The 22,671-nt window shown below is 38.7% G+C and overlaps 1 long non-coding RNA gene across 3 annotated transcripts in view; it reads right to left on the bottom strand.

Annotated features, from left to right (window-relative positions):
- Positions 1-3,438: 3,438 nt before the first annotated feature.
- Positions 3,439-22,671, bottom strand: part of LOC110350730 (uncharacterized) — a 65,584-nt gene continuing 46,351 nt past the window's right edge. For 2 of the 3 annotated variants that reach the window (XR_002397515.2, XR_015441722.1), the window contains 3 exons: positions 16,622-16,761; positions 12,495-12,574; positions 3,439-5,028 (listed from right to left, as the gene is read on the bottom strand). This is a non-coding gene — a long non-coding RNA (uncharacterized LOC110350730). Of the gene's footprint in view, positions 5,029-8,333; positions 10,819-11,102; positions 12,575-16,621; positions 16,762-22,671 lie in introns of those variants that run through there. The other variant, XR_015441721.1, reaches the window with a different exon arrangement.

Here is a 22,671-nt window from a genome sequence, read left to right as displayed (position 1 = left end):
ATATCCTCTAAGAAGTTAATGTTGGTATGTATGAATAGCTCAAATGACTCAAGGAAAAAAAAAGAAGAAAGCAATCTAATTTAAAAATGGGAAAAGACTTGAATACGCTTTCCCAAAAATCATATACATATCATCAATGGTTACATGAAAAGTTGATCAGTGTCACTAAACATAAGGAAAAGGAAAAGGAAAGATGATGAGCTACCACTTGATTGTTTGGAGGTAATTCTAAAAAAATTAGAAGATTCTTAAGTATTGACAGGGATATGGAGAAAAGGGAGCACTTATACAGTGTTGGCTCATATGAAAACTGACAGTCATTATAAAAATGTGTATGAAGAATACTAGGAAAGTTAAAAAGAACACTTCTATAAGATCCAGCAATCCTACTTCTGTGTATATATCCAGAAGTGAGTATGAAATGAAATCAGTATGTTGAAGAGACATGTATGTGTTTCCATCTTTATTGCAGTTATATTAAGAACAATCAAAATATGGAGGTGCTAGGCATGTAGCTTACTGGTAGAGCACATGCTTAGTATGCACAGGCCCTAGGTTCAATCTCTAGCACACCCCCAAATAATGGAAACAAGCTAAGTACTTCTAGTTTTAATGAACTGGGACCACACTGACCATGTGCCTCTGTGAAGTTCTCATTCTCATCTGTGCCCATTTTAGACACTGCCAGCTCCCAGTTGAAACTTTTCAAGGTTTCCTAAAGGCAAAGCAGGCCCTTTCTCCACCAGGGTGATCTTGGACCGACTGCCACCTCTCTCTTAGGATGCTACCATATTCCATTCATCCACACACTTCTTCATCGCTCTGGACTGGGCTGGCTCATTTCATTCTCTTCGATCACATGGGTGTACAGCGTTTGCTTTTCTACCATTCTCTTACTTTGGGGCATTTCATTACAGAAAGTCTGTTCTACCATGTTCAGTTAACTAGATTTTAAGGGACCCCAATTGTGTACAGTGTGTAGCCCTTATTCATATATTTATCTACTCTAATATTTTAAACCATCTATGCAAATTAACACCATGACATAATCCATTTAGACTAGGAACCAACTTTGAATAATCTAGTCTAGTGGTAAAGACAGAAACTTATTTTATTATTTCCAATATGCCTAGACTTAAATACGTATTTTGATATATTTAAGAGCAAACGTGTAAAACAACTGAAGTCACTTGAAATTTTATTCTGAAAGGTCTTGTTGAGAAAATGTATCCAATTTCCATGCATTTTTCCATAATGTTCTTATTTTATGCCATGAGCACTGAACAGATCTTGAACATATAGAAGTTTTCTGCCTTTTAAAGATCTCACAATTCTGTGGGGAGAGCATATTGGTAGAGTCATTTCTCTGGTTTAAAAAAATATCCTAATATTAAAATTTTAAAATAAAACTTTCTTATTAATACCTAAATATGAGCCAGGCAAGCCAGTTTTCAGAAATTTTAGGTCTTTGAATATTGTTTCCTATAAGTGTCAGTAGAGTTTCAGCCAGGAGCTGCACTGAAAGTCAAGGCCACCCTTTGCATTTATCACTGCCAGTCTTGCTCTGCATATTTTTTTGGTGTCTGCCATGCATTGTTAACAGTGATTGTCATGTAATTAAATCACTGCTCATCACAAGACCCAGTTTTTATGCTGAGATAAGCATCAGAAGCCGGCAGCAGGACCCCCAGATCAATAAAAATGTTCCCATAGGATTACAAAGAGACTGGGGTTGAGTAGGGCACTAGAATTAATTAGGAATGATTTCTCTTTTTCTTTCTACTTCCAATATATTTTTAATTGTTTTTCTATTTTCAATGGGCTCTACACCCCACTTTTTAAAAAATTCTGCACGGACACTCGGACATTCCCGTCTGGAGATCTGTAGAAAGTGAACACACAGTCCCTTCTACTTTCCAGTCATCTTCTGAGCTCCACCTCCATTTAGTATTTCATCGTTTGCAAAGAAACTGTGAAAGTAGGGCTGACCGTCTAATTATTAAAACACACTTTCAACTGTAGGTGGATTTCTTTAGGTTAATAGAACACTCTCTTGACAAAGTGTAACATGTAATTTTTTTTTTCCAGTACCAGGGATTGAACTCAGGACCTTGCGCTTGCGAGGCAGGCGGCAGCACCACGGAGCTAAATTCCCGGCCCTATAACATGCAATTTCTACACATATCAGTGCATTCTAAACAGACATAAAATCCAAATGAAACCTGAATTTTAAAAAAGTTTGTACTTCAGTCAACTATATATAACATTTTGGGGGTTGGCAATGGGTGAAAGAAGTCATGGACTCGGTTTCTAGAATGCAGATGTGTATCCTAATGAGAGATGTGTCCTCATGTGATTTGGGGGCTCTGAAAACAATACTTCAAAGTATGGAGCTTTGGCAGAGACATCATGGACAGAACGAGAGTTTCTCTAACCTTTTCCTCCTCCTCATTCTCTCTAGAAGTCCATCATAGAATTGATTCTTCTTTCCTAAGATGTGTCCCAGAAACTAGAACCCACTTTCTCAAAGCCAGCCATAAAAACCTGCAATATTGCTCATCCCTCAACACACACACCCTTTCTGTTTTGAAATCTGACCCTCAGAAAATTCTCTGACTTTTGTCCAACTGACTAAAAGACTCATTCCATAGGAGTCTTGCACCACTCCCGGGAGGAAGAAAGAAATGCTATAGCCAGAGAGACCAGGAATAATCTGAACACACAGGTCTTGATGGGTTTTCCTAGCTCAGTAATATAAGATCATCATTTTGGGCCCATCACATTTCTACATGGCTGCTCCTGCTTCATGGAATCTAAAAGAGCCAACTTTCTCACATCTCTGAGGTCTTCTTTCTTAGGCTCCAGCCACATAAAACTTTCATTATGTTACTGTTAGGCCTTTCTCTTGTCAGGCTATCTTTTCTTAAAGGAGCTGGACTGTGACCTTCATGATGGGAATGAAAAGGATCACTCCATTTCTGTCTCTGATTGGGACAGTAGGAGCACCTACACTCCCAATATCTAGGATTATTAAAATTCTTGACTGTCAAAATGTAAACTAGAAATTAGGCAACAGGAAGTGGTAGCTTGAGGAGAGGAGAGGGTGGCAGTGGGTCAAAGAATAAAAGGTGATAAAGGTATTTCCAGGAATTCAGAAACAGATTTTTACATGGGAGGAGAAAAGTGAATTGAATAGTCAAAAGAACAGGAAAGAAAAGTGATCTTTTAATTGTGACACAAATGGCCTGTGGTATGATCTCATTATCAAGCATATCTAGTTACAGCTCGGTCATGGCAAAGCTATAGGGTGACAGGATGTTAACTTTGGTTCTTTTTATTCTACTAGTCTTTAAGAATTAAATCATGCATTCATTTCTTATTCAACATACACTCTTAGGAATTGAGGGAACATAGGAGAGGCTAAATTGATCCCTTTTATCATATGAATTCAGAAACAACCATGATGAAGATACATGAGTCAAACCAATACAGATATATGCAAATGGGTGCTTTTTGCAAATGAGGACCCCACAATTAAATAGATTTTTCCAAGCAAGAGAATATTGACTACCACAAGCCTCCCTGTTGCAGACACAGCCTGCTCCTATAAGGCTCAGGCCTTAGAGGATCAGAGAAAAATGGCTGTTTTCTGAAGGTAGGTTGAACCCAAAGAGAAACAGAGGAAATGGGGCCAAATGCACTTGCCTATCTCTGCCTCCTTGGGGGCGGGTGGAGTGAAGATGGGGCCCAAGAAGTCGCTAGGATTGCTTCAGCAAAGCTCCCCCCATGGCAGCTTCTAGAATAGAGGTCTAGAGCAAAGATCCCTTCCTAACAAGAGACACACATGAATAGATTATTGCCACCAGAAATTAGATGTAGTTTATACTTTCAGGGAGCTTACAGTCCAGCATTGAACTAGAGCTACACATAAGCGATAGTATGACATATGCCCAGCTTCATTTTCCAGCAAGGGAAACACATTGAACCATGTGGGAAGTAGTTGGACCCAACTTACTTTTTGATTCCTGCAAAAACACTTATCTCAAAATATGGTGGATCCCAAGCAATCTCTATTCATCTACTCCTAGTACATATATACCTGCCTCAGTCTAGAACAGCCTATTCTCTTACTCTTCCAGTGACCATCTGATCAATTTTTCAGACTTTTGTCATTACTGCATTTAAGAAATAGTTTTGATAACCACCACCGTGGCATGACCCCTCTTGCCTTAAAGCGTACATATCCTTTCATTCTTTTTTCCTCTCCAGACTGTACCAAAACACACTTGATTCGTTGCACCCTCATCTCTAAACGTCTCTTAACATCTAATGTGGATGGCTTGCACACAGACTTCCCACAAGAATATTAAGTTGAATGGAAACTTACAGAAGGTGAGCATTGCCCAGATTTATTTCATTCATGAACTTCATTCCACTTTTCAGTCAAGACTTGTGACAGCCGACTATTTGCCAAGTCTGTTGCTAGGTGGGATCAAAACAAAAAGCAAGCACAATCTAGTTCTGCTTTTGAATAAGAAAATTAAAAATGATACTTAGTGCTCTGTAATCTTATTTGGTGCTGACATTTAGGATTACACCCCGTGGTATCGAGATAAATGGGACATGCTCACATCTCCCTAAATCCAGGGAAAGTGGTATATAATCACAGGGCACAGCAGCCTCCCTAAACCCACGACTATCCCCAAGCCCCCAAGACAAACTCAAGTCCCATTTACCACTTGGAGGCATTTAAATCTGGAAGAGGGCAGATCTGTTGTCAAAGGCAATTCAAGTTTTCTGAAAAGTTCTGAGGGAATTCAGAATTTTCTGATGTGCTCTCTGCAGTCTTCACATCATCATTTTGTAGGCTCAATTTTTCCTGCATTTTGGGTTTTTCATAAAACAAAACATTTTCATTTCATGGAAGCTCCCAGTGACCTCCGTGCTGTTTATTACCTCTCTGGCTGTATTAAACCTCCGAGCTCTGCAGTGGGATTTCTAAAGGACACAGGCCTCAAACCTGCCAACCTATCAATTGAGTGGGGTGAAAAAATAAAAGTTAGTATGCTGTTCACACACTTGAGATTGGATTTGTAACTAACCTTCAGCATGGACAACACTGTTTACAAAGAGAGTCAGATTCTTAGGGTTTCGATGAGCTTTCTCTTCTCCTCCCCATCTTAGACCTCTTAAATGCTCACTTTCCTCCACAAGATGGAATTGCTTTTTTTTCTGCAAACTCCCCTTGTCTCCCTGGACTGTGTTATAATACCTACGGCAAGCCACTCCAACCCACGAATCCTGGGTAGTGGTTTGGGAGGTGACTTTCAGTGTAATGAGGTCCTGCTGCCACCAGGGCCCTAAAGAAAATTGCAAAGAGACCAAGTGTATCCTAGGAAACTTCTCACTTAAGACCCTCTCCACTCAATGACTTTACTGGTTTTGTTTGTTCATAATTATTTGTGGATGTAAATGCTTTGGTGAATTGAAAAATACCCTCTTAGGTTATTTCTTCTGCTTGTGCCACTTCATTGTCTTCCTATTAATACATGCATTGGTTGTTCTTTAAAAAATGACTAAGAATGTAAAATGATTTGTAAGTTACTCTGAAGAAAGGTGACACTGCCCTGTAACTCCATGTCATCCTGGATTGTCATTCACCATGCCAGACCTAGCCAAGGGTCAAGTATGTGACCTGGGCTCAGCCATCTCAATTGAGCAACCTCTTAAGCTTCAGTGAATAGATCGGCACATGCAAGTAACTTTCCTAGGTTTTGTATATAGCACTGAATAGAGCTGTTAGATTTTGTCTCAGTTTAGTAGGTGGGAAGGAGCAACTGGCAGCTATCATGTCTGCCAAGTGAACAAGATCAGCAAGCAGAAGAGAATCCAACAGAGATGGGAATTGGGAATCATGAGATATGAGTCCTTCTTGGCTCCACTTGGGACAGAAGCAAGAACCACCCCCTGGATATCACAGTCAACTGACAGCAGTAACTTCCCTTTTTGTGTAATTACATTGCACTGGGTCTGTGTCCTGACAACAGAAATTTCAATTAACACCCTTGATAATCCAAAAGTGCTTTCTTCTACAAATTTACAGGCCTTCAGTTACATAAAAGACTGCACATGTATTCATGTTTGCCAGATATTTCTATTTCTTCCTTTTAATTGTTTGTTCATGGTATTTGCCCATATTTGATAATTTTGTTTTTGTTTTGTAATAACTTTTTATATATTTAGCACACTACCCCTCGTTATGTCACTTTTGTAGCAAATATTTTTTTCCCAGATTGTTATTTGTCTTTCGACTTTGACAGGTTTTCTTGGCAAACACATGCTTTCCTTATGAATTCTGCCTTTGGTATTATGCTTTAAAAAGCACACCCTAATTCAAGGTTATTTAAAATTCAGCATTTAAAATAAAATTTAACAATCAAAAGCATTTTTCCATAATAGGAATAACCATTCAGAAAAGGAAATGGAAAATATGATTCTTTTCACAATACTCATAAAAGCTGTAAAGTAACTGGAATTGAAACATAATAATGAATGCACAATTATTTTTGGAGAAAATCTTGAAATAAATTAAAATACATAAAGAAAACTTGGATAGAGGTGTACTATATCATTTGGTGGAATAATTTAAACAGTGACTTAATATTGGTTAAGATTCATATAGAGGCTGCAAAATGCTAGATATTCTCTAATCCTAGTATTTTGTAACCCCTAAGTGAATGTATTCTATTCTGTATGATCTGCCTGCCTCAACTCTCTCCTGTCTCCATGGAACACCATCCTTTGCAGATTCTATTTTCTAACTCTGCCAACATCTTGTGATAGAGCCTTCAGGACTATTTTTCATCTGCTTGGTACTTGTACCCAGTTCATCACTGAGCTCAGCAGCATAAATCACTGCACATAGGGCTACAGCTGTGCTATCTGCAACCCTAGGAACTCCATTTATATGGTGGCTATGTGAGTGGCTCTTCTCCCTGCGGCAGGGAGCAGCTTAAACTACCAGACACCACTTCCCTGTGACCTATAGCTTTCCTCAATGTTTATTACCATATGAAATTGGATATTTGTAATCTCTCTCTTTTTCACCAGATTGCAAACCCCTCAAAGGCAGGAAGCTTGTCTACAAACACTTGCCTCTGCCATCATCAAGGTGTGTACAATGTGACCCCAAGTATTTGCTTAATAAATGATTGGTATCTGACTGGTTATGTTGACTTCTATCTTCATTTTTAAAGGCCCTAGCTTTCAATATCAACGTAATATTTTACATAAACTTTGGGAAGATTTTTCCCTTGCTCTAACATGTATAAATTAAACTTAAATACATTTATTAATTATTTGGGAGCAGTTGCTATCTTCACAATATTATGTCTCTCAATATGTAGAATGATATTCCATAGCGTTATTCATACAGGTTCTATCTATTCCCATAAGGATTATTCCCACTTATTTTGTACAATTGTTTGCAAGGAGGTACAATCATGTTTGAAGAGAGGGCTCTTCTACTTTCTTACATTTTTTTTCAGCACTATGGATTGAACTTATGCCCTTCAAACTGACCCATATGCACATTCTTCTTTTATTTTTGAGACAAGGTCTTGCTAAGTTACCCAGGCTGGGCTTGAACTTACGATTCTCCTGCTTCAGTCTCCTAGAGTGCTAACATCACAGGGATACACTTCCAAGCCCAGCTTCTATTCTATTTTATAAGCAGATGTTTATATAATATAGGAAATTACTAATATTTTATGTTATTTTCAGCAGAAAGTAAATATATCTAAATTATGTTTTAATCACATAGTAGTAGGTCTTATAATTTCTTTTGTGTGTGTGCATGTAAGCACTATGCCATTTTATTTATTTAATTTTTTAATTGAATTCTTTTACTGGTACATTGTAGGTATACAACACAATTACATTTCTCATTGGGAATTGTACCTTTACATAATGCATCTTGGTTCTTATTTTTTCCCCATTCCTAGCCCTCCCTTCACGCCCTCCACCCTTCCCTATTTACAAAGACTTTATTTCCATTTTTTCCATTTCTCATCATTTTTTCCTTTCCCTTCTTTCCTTTCCCCTGCCCCTCCCACTACCCCTACCCCTTTGGACCTTTCCTTCCTATTTTACATTATCGATTATTCATTCTAATCATTGGTACTTTTTAGGTATACAATATAATGACATTCATCATTGGAAATTTGCACCTTTACATAGTCTCTCTTGGTTCTTATTTTTCACCCTTGCCCAGCCCTCCCTTCAACCCCTCCATCCCTCCCTATTTACAAAGATTTTGTTCCTATTTTCCCATTTTCTCATATTAATCCCATTCCCTTCTTTCCTTTCCCCTACCCCTCCCACTTCCTTCCCCTTTGCCCCTTGTCTTCCGATTTCACATTACCTATTATACATTTAGTCCATATTTACACTTTGTCTTGTAATTTCTAAGTAGGCAATCATATGATCTAAAAAGACATTATTATCTGTTTCATTATGAGGGTTATCACTCTCTTTTTATTTAGATTTGCACAATACATTTAAATAGTAGAATCATGTTTCTGAACCTAAATTGAATTTTGTTTTTGTTCATTCAGCTGTTGCTCATACTAGTGTAGTATAGATTGTTTTGTTATGCTACAAAGGAATTTTTATTTCCTATGGAATTTTTTTTTCTTCAAATATTTTTGTTGGGACATCATATTTGTAATTTTCTGGGGTACAGAATAATTCAGTATATCCATGAAATAAAACACTTCCACCTGCTCACACATCAGTGATCCCTATGAGTTGGGAATTCTCCTAGTCGTCCAGTTCTTTTTTAAAATATATCATGGATTATGTAACCCATAGTTCCTCCACTGTGCTATGGAGCCAACGTGACCTCTAACTGCATGGTCCCCACTTAGCTCCTTTCTGCCTCTTCCCCCTCTCGCTCCCCAGTCTCCAGTTACCAGGACTCCGCCCCATTATTCAACGAGGTCCATGATGTTTTAGTTTCCATAAATGAGAACATGAAATTGGTCTGTGTCTGGTTTCTGTCACTTTAACTCCAGTTTTACCCACCCATATTGCTGCGTATGGGAGAATTTCATTCTTTTTATGACTGAAAAGCCATACATGCAGGTATGTACCTATACACACTGACTCATACCATGTTTATCACTTTCCTATCCATCCCTTCATTACTGGACACCTTATTGATTGCAGGTCTGGTCTGTTATAAATAGTGCCAGGATAAACACAGGGGTGCTGCTAACTCTTTGATATGATTTCACTTTCACCGGATGTATATCCAGTGAGTGGTATTGCTAGATTATAATGTGGTTTTGGTGGTTGGTTTTAGGACTCTTGTTTTCCATAATAGCTTTATAATTTCCATTTCTATCAAGAGTTTTTTACATGAAGATTATGTTAATTTTTAAATATATATATATATATATATTTTTTTGGGGGGGGCGGTTATGAGTGCTGAAGTTTGATCACTGTCCTGGACACCTTCGCTGCCTTTGATGGTGAGCTGTGGCCTAGTGCACTGCACAAAATACCTGAAGTGTGGGATTCATTGGTTTTTCATGGCTCATACAACAAGTGGCTTGGTTACTGAAGCTTTTCAAGACTAATCTCTTCATTATTACTTTTTCCAATTCCACAATTTAGGAAGGGTCTGTTTTATAGGTGCTCATTTTGTAAGTAAAACAACTGGAAAGAAAATAGTATGCAAGGCCCACATATAAGGAAATTTTGAGCTCATTATTTGTTCTGCCATATAGATTTATCTTCCGATTTGCTTCATTCTTTATGGGCCATTGCACAATTAAATATGAAAGTTTCCAGAAAAAGTAACTAATTTTGTCATCTTACTTTTTATAGGTCTGCTTATATGTGTCAAGAAATTTATTCAGAAAAGTGTTTGGAGAGCTAAAGCAGCCTTGACCCTTTTGTTTTAGAGAACTGACTGGTTTTGAGAGAACTGAATCTCTGTTAAGAGTTTGGACGGAGTACATGTATTTATATACTCTGAAAGGAAAAGAATAAAACATAAGAACCAGTTTAAAACCCAGCAATATACTCTGTTCGTTGCAGTCGAAACAAAGTCACAAGAGGATTTGACACCTCCATTTCCCATCAGTGGAGTCAGACACAGACTCAGCCCTGTCTCCCACCCAGTCCCTCAGGACTTGGCAATGTTCTCCTCACCCCTGGGTGTCTGTCTTCTCAGCAGCCACCACAAAATCATTCTTCACTTGCACAAAATGGATTTCTGTTTGTGGAGCAGCTGGTAGGAGCATTCTAAGGCCAGGCGCTCCCTGAGAAGCCAGCCTGCTTCTCTCAGCTGTCAGGGGCTTTTAGAAATCACACCCTCCTCTGAGGAAGTCAGAATAGCAACAGGAAAATAAGTAAAACCTATTATAAAACAGTTGTCCAAGAACTTGGGCACGGCGCGGGGTAGAGATCGATACGCTGTGAAGGTTAAATCTATTTTCACACTGTGTTCTATTTCACAGTTTAATGGTGTTTTAATGTGTCTGTCACTGAGCCCCTTCATGTTACACAGGTAGAGCCTTTATAAAGGAGAAAGAACCCGGCTTTTCAAGCTTCGCTGTAACATCTTATTTACCAGCTGCGATCTGACACTTTCTTTTCCCTTCCATAGCGACAGCAGGCCTGCCTCTTCCCTCAAGCCCTCTGGCTCTCTTTTTCTCTTTTCTTTCTTACTTCTAATTTTGCAGGAGGCAACGTTAGGACCCTCTGAGTGACTCTTAGATATCTTTCTGAAAAGCTCTCCAGGATAGATACCTGTATCAAAAAGGAAAGTGACTAAAACACATCTGACCCTTCCACCCTGTGCCCTTGGCTGGCTTCCTTCAATCTGTGGCTCCCCCCAGCTGCTTCCATTCAGTGTCACTGCTGTCCTCTCTCTTCTGCAAGCTCTTTGCTCAATTTCCAGCTTTGTCTCTTTTTTCACACTTTAGGTCACTGCGCACACCCAGTCAGGGCTCTTATCCCTGCCTCTGCAACTCCTTTCAGATAAATCCTTATTCTTTATGCATTTTTAGTTAAGAAGAGATTTTTGCTTATACCTTTGCACACTTGAAGCCATATAGGAAAGCAGCAATTGTGTTCCATTTCTGGAGTTGCCATAATGAATTGCTACAAACTAGGTGTAAAACAACAAAAGTTTATCCTCTCACAGACGTAGAGCCCAGATGTCTGAAATTAGGGTGTTGGAGGACCATACTGCTCTGAGGCTCCATGGGAAAACCAATTATATGCCTTTTACTCAATTTCTGATTTTTCCAGTAACTTTGGGCCTTCTTGGGCTGGTAGTCATCTCAGTCCAATCTCTGCCTCCATCACCACGTGACCTTCTTCCCATGTTTCTTCTTCTCTATAAGGACACTAGTCATATTGTATTGCTAGCTCACACTACTCTACTATGACATTTCAACTAGTTACACTAATTTCATTATTTCCAACTATGTTCATATCCTGAGATTCTGACAAATAAATTGTGATGGTTAGTCGTATGTCAACTTGATTGGGCCACGGTGCCCAGATATGTAGTCATGTTCTTCTAAATATTTCTGAGGATGTGTTTGGATGAGCTTAACATTTAAATTAATGGACTTCTAGGAACTCATATTGTCTTCAGTAGGTAGATGAGCCTCTATCAATCAAATGAAGGCCTTATAGGAACAAAGACTTCTCTCCCAGGAATTAGAAGGAATTCTGCTAGCAGAGCTTTTGAACATGAATTACAACATTAATTCTTCCCAGGTCTCCAGCCTGATGTCCCAGCCTACAAGTTTTGAACTCTCCAGCATCCAAATTTATTTACAACACTCTCTTCTCCTCCTCCCACACACATGCTGTTCTTGGGAGAACTCTGGCTGGCACACCATCCACTACGATGTCATTTGGTTTGCATGTGCCCCCTAAGGTTTCATGTGCTGAAATTTAATCCCCATTGTGAGCTATTAGCAGAGTGGAAACAATCCAATTGTGATGTTTAGAAGCAGAGCCTTTGGAGGAGCATCCAGAAGACACACATGGCTGCTCTCTATCTGGCGTCTGATGTCCCCCTCTCCCCTGAGACTTTGGGAGCCAGAAGATCCCTACTAGATGCAGCCCCTCAACTTTATATCTCTACAACTGTGAGTCATAGGAAGCCTCTTTACTTTGTACCTTATGCGGGCTGTCATATTGTGTCATTAGGATCAGAAAACAGGCAAATACATTATCTAATCTAGTCCAGGTATATAGATAAAATATAGTAAAGGTATTAAATACAGTAAAGAACACTTATTATTTATTTGTGCTCAGAAATGAGTAGCCAGCCATTAGGTACTCAGGTTTCTGTAGATTAGAGCAATAAAATCAGCCTGACATATTCCTAACTTGTCATTATTTCTGAATAGCTAGTTGTTCCAGGGAATTCAAATTATAGTACTGCCAAACATGGTGATACACACCTATAATCCCATCATTTGGGAGCCTGAGGCATGAGGATTGCCATGAGTTCAAGGCAAGCATGGATGACATAGTGAAGACCCTGTCTCAAAACAACAAGAACAACAAAAAGTTACAGTGTAGTGGGGTTGAAGGGCTATGACTAGGCATATCTTATATCACAAGTTCTCAAAATGCAGACTTTGGACACCTTGAGGGTCTCTGAGTCCCTTTTAGAGAGTCAAGATTATTGTCATAATGATACTGAGATGTTCTTTGTCTATTTTACTGTGTTGACATTTACACTGATCACAAAAAGGCAATGTACTTCACCAGGAGTTAACAGAATGCCACCGAACACTGTTTCCTTATTGCCATGTACCCGCAGGGAAATAGAAAGCAATTTTACTTAAGAATGTCCTTGAGAAAGCAATACCCATTTATAAACTACATTAATCTGACAATTTTTGTGATATGAAGCTCTTAGGTTTCATAATAGAATATAATGGTTTTGTTGAAGAAAGGCACTTGTGTGATTGTGTTGCTAGCTGAACTAGCCACTTTTTCATAGAACATCATTTTACTTGAGAGACTAATTGACATATAGTTATTCAGACTTGGGTATTTGGGCAATATTTTCAGGAAAGCAACCAAAATGAACCTATCATTTAAGGATAAACAGCTTACAGCTTACATTATTTCTTGTGAATGATAAAATATAAACTTTCAAGAGATAATTGGAATTTTCATCTCCCATTGTAAGCTGAACAAGCTCTCTGATGAGATTTGTGGTGATATTAAATGAACATGACTTTTTGTTATTATATATGAACCATGTTGATATTTAGAGTGTTTGTCTAATACACTGAATGAACCTTTCCTGGAAGACCAAAATGAGATGTTTCAAGATCCAGAATGGGTAAAAGATCAATTTAAATCCAAAATCATAGATTACAGTGTTCATCCCTAAAGTTTTACACTCTACCTTGAAGCTCACATTAAAACAAATGAATAATAAAAGACTATCACTCAAGGTTTGGTACCAAGTTTTTGTACCTCCTGCAAAGGTGCATTACACTCTTACCCACCACTGATTTTGTGTTATCAGCGTAAATGTCAACATAGTGAAACAGATAAGGAACATATTTATAGCATTATGACAGCCTATTAAAATACACTACAGTTTCTATAGTATAGATCTAGGTAAGGTTAGACTTTCTTTATATACTTGAACAAATGCAGTACATTAAAACACAGTGAAGACAAAAACACGTAAAGGAGCCCTTCTATCTTCTCTTCATCCATACATTAAAGAGATGTTGAAAAACTGTGCTATCATATTCACTAGTTACTGGAAAACATAGTAATTATCAAACATGTTATTTATTTTAATGTATAGATTTTAATGTTTTAAGATGCTATATTATATTTTCCAATACAGGAAATGTTGATAGATATCTTCCATATAAATAAGAGGTTTTTCTAGTTATCAGTTTTTGAGTAGGTAAACATTGGTTCTAAGTTAAACACATTTGGTCTAGAATTACAACTCCAGGCCATGGTAAGAATGTTATGATTTAGATCTAAAATGTCTCCTAAGTATCCCATGTGTTTGCAGTGAGACTGTATCATGGGGGCACTGTACACATCAATGGATTCATCCATTGATAAGTTCAGCAGCTGAATGTGCTCTTAGGAGGTGGGGCCTGATTGGAGGTGAGTTACTGGGAGCAACACCCAGAAAAGTAGATTCTTAGCCCTGGCTCTTTCCTTTTCTCTCTGCTTCCTCGGTGCCATTGGGTTGAGCACCTTTTCCTTTGCTGTGTCCCTCTGCCATCCTGTTTCTGCCTTGGAGTCAGCTGACCGTGAACTAAAAGCATGAGGCAAAATAAACTTCTTCTTTGTATCTGTTGAGTGTTTTATTCCAGTGATGAGAAAATACCTAAGACAGATTTTGCTACCAGAGAAGTGAGGCCACAGCTCTGATGATACATGACCATGCAGTTTAAAATTATTTGAAAATGGTTTTGTAAGACTAGTTTGGAAAGGTTAGGAGATGCTGGCTAGAAAAGGTCTAGAATGTTATAGACTGAGCTTGACAGAAGACTCCGGTTGGAACTTAGAAGACCAAAATGTTGACAGGAATTCAGATAGTAAAGGTCAGGCTCAGGAGACTTCAATGAGGAACAAATACCATATTACCATGGCAATTGGACTAACAGCTGTGTATGTTAACCTAGCAAAACATTTTTCATCCGAATTTTGTCCATGTTCTGAGACTTTGTGAAAGACCAAGATTAACTAATAGTGGTGGACTAATTAATCTGGCAGAGGAAATTTCAAAGCAGCTGAACATTCAGGCTATGGCATCAACACTGCTGGCTGCTTCTAGTCAGATCTACAGTGAAAATTAGGAGCAGTGAAAAGTTTGCAGTTTCCTCAAGAAGGAAGAGCTTACAAAGTCAGGGTGTATAGAGAGCATTTGTTATTGAAAAGATTGGCATTAAAAAGAAGCCAAGCACTTTGAATCAGTATAATAGGAAAAATGGCTTGAATGCATCTTAAGAATCAACAACATCCCATTCTTTGCGGGTTCAAAGGCCCCCTGTTCCAGAAGGACCTTCTAGGAAAGATTCCTGAAATTCCTTCAACAGAGGACAGCCATCCTGGCATTCAGAGGCCAAGATAGCTGTGATCCTAGTGGGCCTGGCTACTGCTTCAGCTGGTGGCAGAACTTAGCATCACCAATATGGTGCTGGTTCTAAAGGTATACAGAATATACAAGTTACCAGGTCTTAAGACGCTTCCATCAAAATTTCAGAAGGCCTGGGAAGCCAGGCAGTATGCTCCTGAGAGGGGAGGGGGTGTGTGAGAATGACATCAAAAGTAGTGGAGACCCCAGGAAGTTGGAGTATCTAAGAAAGCCACAGGCAGTAAGTGGAGCCACCCCAAGAGAGGCCATGTGGGATGCCAGAGAGGTAGGGATGCCCAAGCCTTTTGGAGCTCATCTCGCTCTACAACTTGCTGTGGGTGCTAGACATGGAGCTACAAGATTTGATGTTCTGCGTACTTGTGTATTTGTACTATATCTACCATGTAAATCTATATTTATAGATATGTATATATATTGTGAGAGAGAATGACATCTTCAGCCCATTGTAATTTTTATAAAATATTATTTTGATATAAGATCTTGCTAAGTTGCTCAAGCTGACTTCAAACTTGTGATCCTGCTGTTTTATCCTCCCAGAGTGCCAGAATTACAGATGGGTGCCTCTATGCCCAACTTATTTAAACTTTAAACTATATTTAACCTACAAAACACACTAACAAAGTTATATTTCTACCTTATCCAATGTCACTATCCTGCTTGCAATCACAAATATGTTGCTGTAGATGGATGCTATGTACTTGGTGATGGTCACTTTTCTCTCTTGATATCCTGTAACTCTAATACTGTAATGTAAATTTAACCATAATTAATACAATTTATGTCAGATGACAATGAAATGAAAGCAGGGAGAAGATAAAAATATTTGGTTAATTTATATTCAATTACAAAATAAGTAGGAAATATAACTTTTGAGGTCCTCATTTCTGCAACTAATCATATGCTCATAGCTTGTGTTTATAACTACCCTCCTCTACTACCCATTCTACATTCCCTCTGTACTCAGTAAAAAATAATAATAAACTTCAGTTCTTGTCTTGTGGACTGACCCAAATTATTTCTTCCTGAAGGATCAGCACTGTTAGAAGTTCTGCCTGATTTGGGTTGGTACAGATTTCTTTTGATTTTCATTACAGGACCTAAGAGTTAAGAGATAACCTAAGGAACTCTTGTGTTTCAGACATATTTTTGTTACACCCAGTGTATAACAGTAGCCCAGTTTGCATTTGTTAATCAAGACCAGTCAACCTAGCTAGTAAAATATACCCATTCTCTGCCATTCTCTTGGTATAGAAGCGTGAACAGCTCAAAGTAGCTTGGTGGCAGATTGATTATAATGGACTGTTTCCATCACGGGAAGGGGAGTTCTGTGCTCTTACTGGAATAGGGACTTATCCTGGGTATAGACTTGCCTTCCCTGCATGCAGCATTCTTGGCCAAACTACTGTCTAGAGACCTACAGGTTACTTACTGACTTACAGTTTACTTGGTGACCTTATTCCTGGGATTATGACTATGGTGATGATACTTCCTGGTATGAAAACTGGAAGAGTAGTTTGTAGCCCATTGTAGAGATGAGTTTGGTGCTACATAGGCGAGTCAGAGATGAAGATGAAAATCTGCAAAACATCAATAGGTATCGCGTGTTTGAACCACCATACTGAATGAAGGAAGATAACAGGGACATTCCTATTATGTATGTATACATAAAAGAAAAACGCCAAGGAAAAATGATGATGTGAGAACATAATAAAATGTGTATGTTAACTTACGTAACTTTGAATATTTTGGATTTGATGGTCTTTCACAAAGAGAATCATGTCTTCTGCTGGTCTTCTACCCAAACAAGTGTGGAAAACAGGGTGGAAAAATCTATGCTACAAATCAAATACTTTCTGATATCTGGTTCAAAAAATTGAATGAAGGTTTAAAAGAACACAGGCACTCATTCATTCAAAGAGATCTTATTCAGAAAAACACATACATAAGTAACATTAATTTAGGCATTGAGCATATAAAATTTAATACGATTCTTTCTAAACCTTAAGTAATGAAAGTTTTGAAGAAAAGTCAGACCTAAATTCAGCATTTGAATTTGATAGGAATACAGAAGACTGAGAAATCTCAGACAATCCAGGTTTGAATTTAAACCCTTTAGGGCAGGGTTTAATGAGATGCCCAGTTGATATGAATTTGGGAGAATTCACCAAAAAAATTTTAAAAAAATAAAGTTGGCCAGCTCAGTTAACTCTGGAGACATTCTGAAAAAATTATCATTTCACCTAGAATTGAGACACATTTTATCACCGTTTAGCACTTTCCCAGTGAGGTTATGAACCAGCTGCATATAGAGCAAAAATATTACTATCCAATTAATATTTTGGAAGCAATGACAGATGATTCTAACCTCCTGGCTCAGCAGTCTGTTCAGCACTTCTGATCACTCAGGAAGTGGGATGAACGTGGGGCAGGCAGTTCACTGGCTCCTCACCACCCAGAGCAGAGGCCACTTACAGAAGTCTGTGAATCACAGAAGGCTGCAGCAGGGGAATTTGCAGTTAAATTATGAATATTTAAACAAGCTTATTAAAACTGTGTCCACAGAGAGCAAAAGTGCATTTGCTTTTAAAACAATTAAAAATATAAGGGGCAAGGTGGAATAGTCACTAAATGCATAAAATTTGGAGTTAAATTGTGCAGACTGAATCCATAGGTCTAGGACTTCTTTGCTTTGTGATAGGAAGAAATCATTTTGGACTCTAAAGTTTACTCAAACCCTCTTACCCATCTTTATTTCCATTCTTTAGTCAACCAACAATGTTAAGAGTACGGACTATGGACCCAGACTCTCCAGATTGGAAATTTGACTCTGTAGCTTTACTGGCTGTTGAACAGGTTATTCAGCCTCTCTGTGCCTCTGCTTGGCCTAAATGGAGATAATCCTAGCAACTGTAACAAGGGCTTGCTGGGAGACAAAATTAATTCATATATTCAGGAGAATGTCAGCCACATGGTATCTGCTCTTATTGTGATTAAATATTGTGCCACTGGTGTGTACTAGAAACCTTGGTGGATGTAGCTAGTGAATTAGCAAGCAAGATGAATAGTCTGCCCAGACTGTGACAATTAAACATACAAAAGAGGTGTTATGAAAATTTAATATGAAAACTTCAATATTAAAGCAGTCTTTAAGCTAGCATTGATGGGTCAGGCAGAGCTTTCAAAAAGAAGTGAACTTTAAGCCTGAGATATGGCAAGTAGGACAGAATTAACTAGAGACAAAAAATGGGGGCATATTGCCCGCTAGAAATAAATACGGTATGAATGTATATGAATGATATATAAAGAATATATGAATATAAGGATGAAAGAGGGAAGAAGCAATAGAGGAGGGGAAGGAAGGAAGTAGGGGTGTAGTAAAAAAGAAAGAAAAGAGGAGACAGAGGGGAAAGAGAGAAGCAAAGGAGACAGCTAAGGAGAGGGACAAAGATCAAAATATCCCCCATTGAGTTGAAACAGGGAAAGACTCAGCATATGGCTCAAAAGGCCAGGTCACAGGTGACACTAGAAGTCACGTTAAGATATCTGAACTTTGCCTTCTCTGCACTGGAGAACCCAGGAACGCATGATGCTATTTCCATTTTAGCAGCACCACTTTGGAGGTGGGGAGTAACGGAAGAACGTGCTGGCTAGGACAGGCAAAAGCAGGAATACCAGTAAGGTGGTGGATGCAGCAAGCCAGCAAGGAGGTCACACTGTCCCGAGAGGTGATGGTGCAGAGGACCAGACACGAAATACTTTTGGGAAACAGAAACACATGGAGTAGTGGTTGAGTACAGGTGGGGAAAAAAGAAGGGCCAGCTCAAGGTTGGCTTTGGACTGATGGCTGCACACAGATTCACAGTGATGACATAGGGAACAGAGGAGCTGGCTTGGGCTTCAGGGGGTGGAGAGGTGAATGAGATATGAGAACAACATGAATTTAACTGTGGGCTGATGATTAGGGGTGCCTTGCAATAACCCAGTAGAATCCTCCAGCGGGCAGAGCTTAAGGACCAAGCTGGGGACATAAAGGGGGCACTGGCACTGACATGAGATCCAAGATGAATGATGTGGAGAGTGAGATGTGAGGCCAAGCTGGCCAGGTTGGGAACCCTGGAGGACAGTATCCAGCAGGACAGTATCCTCCAGGACAGGCCTAGAGTGAAGGTATTGCAGGGACAAGGAGGCATTAGAGCAGAGATTAGGGGGTGACACCAAAATATTTAAACTCATTGGAGTAGAGAGTTAAACGTGTTTCTTACAAGTGACAGGATAGTCGAGAACATAGGAGTCTGCTTAGAAGTCAAACAGGCCGAGAGTTCTGTGACAGGACGTCGTGCCAACTATGAGTAGGGGTGGTGGGGGTGAAAGCCAGGAAACTGGAGTAAAGATGAGAATATGGACAACGGGAGGAGGAGAGGTGAGGAACAGAGGGAACCTATGAGATTAAGGAACAAGGCTTTAAAGACATGGGGTGGGTCTTAAAAGTGAAGCTGGGGTTCCCTAAGTGGGAAGAGGTGAGAGAATCTAGTGAACAGTTGAAGAAGTGGTTCTACCACTGAGAAACAGGTACTAATTATTTTTCTTAATATTCCCTTCATTTTTTGATTGACATAATATTTGTACATGTTTAAGAGGTACAATGTGGTGTTTTGGTTTGCATATACATCGAATAATCAGAGTAATTAGAATGTACACCTCCTAAAGTTTCATTTTTACTGTGTGATAAGTACATTGAAGGTCCAATCTTCTGAGACACATTATGAACTATAGTCACCCTACTCTGCAACAGAACACCAAAACTTATTCCTCCTATCCAAGTGCAGCACTGTTCCCTTTGACAGGCCTCTCCCCATCTCTTTCCCCCCTTGATCACTTTTCTATTCTCAACTTCTATTAGATTAACGTTTCTTTGAGACTTGGCATGTGATTAAGATCATACAGTATGTTTCTCTGAGTGCCCAAGTTATTTCACATAACATAATATCCTCCAGGTCCATTCATGATTGTCACAGATGATAGGATTTCATGCTTTGATTTGGCTCAGTAGTATGCCACTGTGATGTGTACCTAATTTTCTTTATTCATCCACATGGACATTTAGTTTGATTCCATACTTTGTTAAGAATAGTGTTGAAATAAACAGGAGTGAAGTGTTTCTTTTATTGCTTGTGGGTATATATCCTATAGTGGGTTTGCTGGATTTTATAATAATTCCATGTTTATTTTCTTTCAAAATAATTTTTCTAAATGTTTACTTACAATTTCTGTAATTTTGTTTCGCCATGGTCCAGTAACACATACTTTTTGGACTGAAACCAACCTAGGGTGATACTTTGAAAAGTGTGGTTCTGGTGTTTCCTATCTGATATCGTCTCCTGACACCATTACACATTGTACTTTTGATATTGGACTCTTTGTGATGGTTTATTACATCCTGGGTTCAATGATGCTTAGGTTCCTTTGCAGTTGCTCTACTTAGGCCTTGATAGTGCGCATTCCTAAAGCTTGACATGGTAGGCGTTTTCTAATAATTCCACTCTTAAAAAATATCTCTTTACTGAGGCTCTTTTTTCAGGTGACCCAATTTAAAATACTAACGCTGTTAATCATTCTCCATATTTCCCTAACTTATTTTTCCCCAGAACTACTATTTAACATAATCTTGCTACTGATTCATTTTTACATTTAATATGTTACCTTATGTCTCCAATATAAATACTCCATTAGTCTAGGGACCTTGTGTTTGCTTATACAAGGCATCAAATTCAAAGGTTAGGTTCAGTGTTAACCTTAAGGCACAATTTGATTCGGTTCTCATCGGTTCAGTTTGTCATCAGAATTGTGGAAAGAATTAAGTTCATGAACTGAGGTACCACTGTACTTGAGTATACAACAGTCAATTCCCAAGTTATTTAAAAAAATAAAGAAAAGTTAAAATGTAATTTTATGCAAGAGCGTCACTATGTTTTGTGTATTACTTTAAAAAGTTATGTCTGATTTTATAAAAAAATCAGATTAAAATCAAGGCTGATTTTAACAGCCTTGTTGACCACCTGTGGAGTTAGCATGGCAACATTGCTGAGAGCCAAGGAAGTTGTAGGCTCCTCTTAGCTTACACTTCATTTACTGTTCATCAGGTTTTTTCCTTGCCCCACAGATTTTTGGCTCTCCAACGACAGAGAACATATCATCATCATCATCATCATCATCATCTTCTCCTCCTCCTCCTCCCATATTAGCTATTTTTAAATACAAAATCCATATTCAGAACAACCTATTGTATATTTTGATGTCAATGAAAGGTTAGTTGTATTTCTTAGCCCTTAACCTTATGGGGGCATAAAAGAGTATAAGAGGCCAACACTATGTAAACACCTGGATCATTGTATTTATAATGTAAAAGTTGGCTAAAAGAGCTACAGTGGGTGAAATCAACTTCATCTGTTAACATTGCCTCAGAGCTACCTGGTGATATATTTATCTCAAAGAACTTGCTTCATCTGGAACCAGATGTATTATGACAGAAGCTGAGAGGACCCCTGTACTAGGTTCACTGCTATGAGCTCAATTCTCCCATAAGCTGACGCTGATATTAGGGTTAAGGGGTTTCGCAAGAATACCATAAGGGGTGTGAGGAACTGAGATGAAGAACAGAGAAGGGTTCCAATGAAATGCATCTGTAAGCAAATTATTCCTGCAAATACCTGGAGCTCCACCTTACTGAGAAACTTAGATGAGGGAAGGAGCTGAGGTATTTACACACTAATTTTTATTCCTCATTGTTTGGGGTACTAAAGTTCCAAAGCTTCTGATCTGCCTCAGTTTTGTGGTGCAAGAAAGCTCTTGGTTAGAATCCTGCATGTAGATGTTTGGAGTAGGACAGCACTGGCATAAACTGTACTAGGGAGAACGGATGCAGTGGAATGTAGCAGTTCAGAGCTCCGCAGGGCCTGCTCCAGTTCTTTCATCAATGACCATCCAGATCGAAACCTAGTGGACAGCATACCCTCAACTGTGAGTGGCCACAGCCAGTTGCTCACAACATTGAATGCCTTTCTGTCATCTCACTGATTATTTCTCTCATGGTCAACTTCTTGTTTTTTGAAACATCTGCCACCCATTAGAGAGTTCTTTCCTCTCTCTCCCTCCCTCCCTTTTTCTAAATTGAACAATGTTTTTCTCTTTCTGGAAGTTTAAGGGAAAAAGTTTTAGTGATGATCACACATGTTCTAGATCTCTGGTTTGCTGGCTGATAAGCCTACAGGGCTAGGTAGAATGTGGAATACGTATTCTTAGAATTTTAAAAATGATTGTGGCTATAGGGACAAATCCATTTTTCTTATTTAGGAAGTGAATCACCAGTGTGATTTTAGCATCCTTTCTTATTTTAAAGAAATTTGATTTTGTCTGACGTACTCTGCCCCATTTTCATTTCCAGACTCCTGATGAGGGATAAGAATAATTCCTGTTTATAGTAAGTGCTT

The sequence above is a fragment of the Heterocephalus glaber genome, unplaced genomic scaffold, assembly GCF_053883595.1.
Source record: "Heterocephalus glaber isolate CG9 unplaced genomic scaffold, H.glaber_assembly_v1.0 deba00001531, whole genome shotgun sequence".
NCBI lineage: Eukaryota > Metazoa > Chordata > Mammalia > Rodentia > Bathyergidae > Heterocephalus > Heterocephalus glaber.
This window is presented reverse-complemented; position numbering and strand designations above follow the sequence as displayed.